The 4853-nt window shown below is 58.3% G+C and overlaps 1 protein-coding gene across 1 annotated transcript in view; it reads left to right on the top strand.

Annotated features, from left to right (window-relative positions):
* Positions 1 to 1475: 1475 nt before the first annotated feature.
* The window catches only part of Cdc42ep4 (CDC42 effector protein 4), a 19736-nt gene continuing 16358 nt past the window's right edge, over positions 1476 to 4853 (top strand). Inside the window, exon 1 of the mRNA XM_015503540.2 lies at positions 1476 to 1708. The gene's annotated coding sequence lies outside the window, so the exon portion shown is untranslated. The remainder of the gene's footprint in view (positions 1709 to 4853) is intronic.

Below are 4853 nucleotides of genomic sequence, written 5' to 3'. Positions count from 1 at the left end.
GGGGGGGGGGGGGCAGTGAGGACAAATCACTGAGAGCCCCAGGCACCGTGGCCTGTAATCCCAGCGGCTTGGGAGGCTGAGGCAGGAGGATCAGGAGTTCAAAGCCAGCCTGAGTGCTAATCAACTCAGTGAGATCCTGACTCTAACTTAAATACAAAATAGGGCAGAGGATGTGGCTCAGTGGTTGAGTGTCCCTGAGTTCAATCCCAATAATAATAATAATAATAATAAATAATAATTTATTTAACAAAGAAGGAAAGAGATGAGAGAGGGAGATGTCTCAGGAAAAAAAATAAAACACAGCAAAGTTGTTTTTTTTTTTGTTTTGTTTTGTTTTTTTGGAACAGGTAAGGCATGTTGAAATTTGGAGGAAAAGGTCCTGGAACTCCAGGAGTAGGGTTTAGGGTTAGGGTTAGGGTTAGCTGGGGATGTACCAGTGGAAAGGACCATGGAGGGCCTGCGTGTGCCCCGCTGACCACAGGTACTTTCTTTAGGGGATCTCATCAAGTACTCACTGGAACAGGGAAGACAGGGTTGCTGTTCCCATTTTACAGAGGTGGAAGCTGGTGTGGAACTCACCTGCTGGTACAAGGCACAGCTGGAATTCCAAGCCACAGTGGCTGCCAAGTCTTCCTTCCAACCAGCCTCTTCCAGAGCTGGGTCACCATCCCTCCACCCCAGGTCATAAAGGCCAGCTACTCCATTTGCAGGTTGCTTTAAAAGTCCTCCCACACCTAATATCTCATCTTGACAACCTCCAGGACAGGCTGGGAGAGAAGAGGGATCTCTGCTCCTTGGATACAAAGGGGGACCAGACCAGGGAGATAACCCTGTCAGGCTTGGAACCCATGTTTTCTGGCTCCCGACTTGCTCTGAACTTGCTTTCTNGGCGTCCGCCCGGGAGAGGCGGGCTGCGGGTGGGGAGGCGGCGGGGCTGCTCCGGTGCTGGGAATCGGAGCCGCTCACCGCGTTCCAGAAGAGTGGGGTTTGGGGAGCCGGGGGTGGCGGAGAGCCCGGCGCAGCGTCGCGGGGACTCAATTTCCTCTCCCCAGACTGAGACTCCCGGGTCTGGCGAAGGGCGCTGCTCAGGGAGGGGTGAGGGGCAGGTTTCTAAGGTCCACCCTCTTGCCCAGGAATGGGGTGTGTGTCGCTGTGGGCAGGAGCACAACAATCGGCGGCGCGCAGCTCGCGGTCTCCCCGAGGGGGGCGTGTGCGCGCCGAGTTCTCCATGAATAAGAACCGAATTCTTGGCCTGGAGTGGCACAGGCGTGTACACGCGCTCGCGTACTCACACTGCAGTACACGCCGCCCAGTGTCACCGGGCTGGGGAGAACCGAGGGAAGGAGCTGCCTGGAAGGGAACGGCCCAGGGAACAAATTCTCTCCCCCGCCTCCCGCGAGCCCTTCCTCCGCCCCGCCAGGCCCCAGCCCCGCCCGCCCGCCGCCTCCCAGGACTTGGAGGCCAAGGCCGTGAGAGGCCAGGGCTCCTAGAAGGGGTGGGGCCCGGCCGAGCTGGGGCCCTCTTTGGATCGGGGAGACGGCTTCGCGCGGAGCCCGCAGCCGGGTGCTCCTGGAGCACGGCGCTCGCGACTGGTTAATGTTTTAACCACCTGCTTGGGGCGGTGGAGCCCTGGATCGCGGTCTCAGGCTCCGCCCCCTCCCTGGAGCGCCCCCAGCCGGAGGAACAAAACTGCCCCCCGCGGCCGCGGGTGAGTGGGGGCCCGGTCGCGAGCGCTAGGCGGGAGCCCGGGCTGGAGGGCTGCGCTTGATTTGGCGCCGCTTCCTGGGAGAGGAGTGTGTGTGAGAGAGAGAGAAAGAGAGCGAGTGAGCGAGGGGGAGAGGGAGCAGAGCGAGCGCACTGAGGCTGGCTGAGGGGGAGGGGTGCTCTCTGCTAACTCAAACCAGGTTCCTGGTGTTTGTCCGAAGAGAGCTGCGGCCTGGGCTTTGGAAGTTTTCCTTTTCTCCCTGGGAGAATGGAGGGGAAATACAGTGCTTTCTCTTTGCTCGTCGGAGAACTTCTCCCCCTCCAACACCCCCACCCCTTATAATCTGCTGGGCTCCCACTTCCCTCGCTGGGTCCAAGGTGCCCAGGTGGCCAAGCTGTTGAATGGGGAGTCCTTGGGGGGTCCCTTTGCTGTGAAGCCCCCTACCCTTTCTAGAGGGTTAGGGTGCTAGAGGGAGACTGTCTCCATCCTTACCCCCAGCAATCATCTGTCCTGCCGCGGGAGTGTAAATAAGGAGGGGCCGGGGGCAGGGGCCTCCCGCAGCGCAACTTCTTTGCACAGTCTGGGTTTCTAATAACTCTGCAGCAGCCCCCGCCCCCTTTCTGAGGCTGGGGTGGAGGAGGGGACCACCGGCAGGATGGACTGAATTTTAAGAGAACAAAGAACAGGGCACAAAGAACGGGGGAGCTGAGCTGCGGGTTTCTTCTAGAAATGGGGCGGGGGGGGGGGTTGCTGGAGCGGAGCCAGGGGGCCCAGGCTACCCCAGGGCCCTGAGGCAATAATGTAGCTTCCAGTGGGATCCTGGGCGGTAACATCCCTGCCGGGGTCGTGTGGGACCCACTGGCATCAGCTGCCTGGTGTGAGCCACCCATGTGACTGACTGATTAGCTGGTTTATCTCTGAACTTGGACTTTGCCCCTCCACTCCTTGAGGACTGCTGCTTCTTCCCACAGTGGGGAACCCTGGGGATACCGAGGCTTCTCTGGTTTTCCCAGAGATCCTGGTGACCCTGCAGGGACTAGGGAGGGGCCCGTGTGATGAGATAAAGTGAGCCTGCTCCCAAGTTGTGGTTTTTGGGTGACTCTCAACCGCTCTTATGGCGCCCACAGTTCACAGGGTCCCTGCTCACCGAGGACCTGTGCCGTGTGGTTGGCACCTTTGCCCCGAGGCTTTCTTCCACTTTCTGTCAACCCACTTTCCCCCTCACCCCATGTCTTTTTCAGACATGCCCACCCACCAGTGTTTGCCCCATTCCAAAGTGTGTACCCAACCTGCTTCTGTCCTCTTGCCTTGGAACTGGCAGTCCAGGCTCCCAGTCTGGAGACCAGGAAGTGACAACCAAATGAGGTCTCAACTCTTTTTAAGGCAGGGGGTAAGAGGTGAGCAAATGTTGACCCGGGAGAGGACCACGTCAGGGCTTCTGCCGAAGGCCTCGGAGTTTCCAGCCCCCTCCACCTTTGGAGTTAGTTGTTGATTGATTTCTGTGTCCAGGACAAGCTGTTCCCAGCTGTGACAGTTAAGGTGTTTGATATGGCCTCTCGCTTCTTTATCTCTCCCCTCCCACATCCACCCCCAATTTGGGTTGAGAGCAGAAGGGTCTGAAGCCATTGTGTTCAGAATTTTTGTGGGGTGTCACCTCCACCCTGCCCTGGCTGGACATCCCACAGACTCGGTCTCACAGACTCAGAGGCGCTTGTCCCTGTGTGGGGAGGGAGGAGTCTGTCCCTCCAAGGAACAGGAGAGCTGGGTTGATGCCAGAGATAAGGCTGGGGGTGGAGAGCGGGTTGAGCAATCTCTCCCTGGGAGCAGGGCTGACCTGAGCTTCGCGTAGGTCCTCTGACCTGTGCACTGGAGGCTTTACCTGGGCCTTGGGGAAAGGGACCAAGTCCCAGAGCGAGGGGCACTTCAAGGGGTAGTCTGATGGAATGTTCCAACCACCAACTCTGGCCACTACTGTGAGGTGCTCCTGGAGGGCTGGGCCCGTGCCAGCCTTCTCTGGACAGGAACCTGGACAGTAGTTAGGGAGGGACTCCAAGTGATGGGGGGCACAGCCCTTTGTGCTTCCAGTCTTTTTGGAGGAAGTTTAGCCAGTAGTTTCCCCGCGTTCCCGCTCACCAGGCCCCTGAAGCCCCTGCTTAAATGCACTTCCTTCGGAACCTCTTGCTTCCAGCTTACGAACCCCCGTGTCTCCCCCAGCTCGAAGCTCTGGCTCCCTGCCAGAGTGGCAGTGCGGGCATCTGAAGCCCTCCTTTGCCTAGAACACCCACCTCCCAAGCTGAGGAGGGGTCTCCCTTTGGGGCTCAGGTGAGAGTTTCTGGGAGGGTGTTGTGAGTGCATGCTGGTGTTTGTCCTTCCGTCATCCCGGGGCTGGTACCTCTGAAAAACAAGAGTGCTTCTCAGGGGAAGACCCCAAGGCACCTCAGTGCTTGTCCCCACCCTTAGCCTTGGCCTTGATGGTGCCGGTGAGGACAGCTGGAGCAGCCTCCAGTTCCCTGCAGGAGTCTCCGCTCTCTCCCTTCACCTGTGCCTGTGCAGTCACTGAACTTGGTCTGAGACCCCAGCTTTGAATCTCCCCAGAAGTGACAGTGCCCCTCTTTCCTCTGTGCTCTACACGCTTCTGCCCTTGGGTTCCACTTGGTACAACTCTCTCCTTAGAATGTCTTTTCCCTCCTTCCCCCAGGATGGAGTTCAAGCCTTGGTCAAATGCTAGAGGGCTAGTGAGTCCCAAGGAGCCCAGGAGGAACCTCGGGGCCAGCAGCACAGTGTGCAGATGCCTCTCAGGAGGGTTGTGCAGGCGCAGAGGAGGCGGCGTGTGTTATTTGTTGCTGGTGGCACCCAGGGTCTCTCAGATTCCTGAGTTATCTCTTACCCTTAACCTGGAAGGAAAGGGGGGTGTTTCTCTTTTCTCTGCCTTACCATCCTTGTCAAACAGGAATCAGAAGTAGCTGAAGTCCTGCCTGAGAGAAGCCAGGCTTCTCCATCCTGCGTCACCAAAAGCTGAAAGGTGACCAAGGCAGAAACACTGAGATCAGGAAGAAGCCTGGGCCAGGCTTCCAGAACCACTGCCGGAGTGGGCTGTAACGGGAGGGCAGAGTCTATGCCTGGGCTTCAGTGGCTTGGAGGATCCTTT

The sequence above is a fragment of the Marmota marmota genome, unplaced genomic scaffold (assembly GCF_001458135.2).
Source record: "Marmota marmota marmota unplaced genomic scaffold, marMar, whole genome shotgun sequence".
Taxonomy (NCBI): Eukaryota; Metazoa; Chordata; class Mammalia; order Rodentia; family Sciuridae; genus Marmota; species Marmota marmota.
This window is presented reverse-complemented; position numbering and strand designations above follow the sequence as displayed.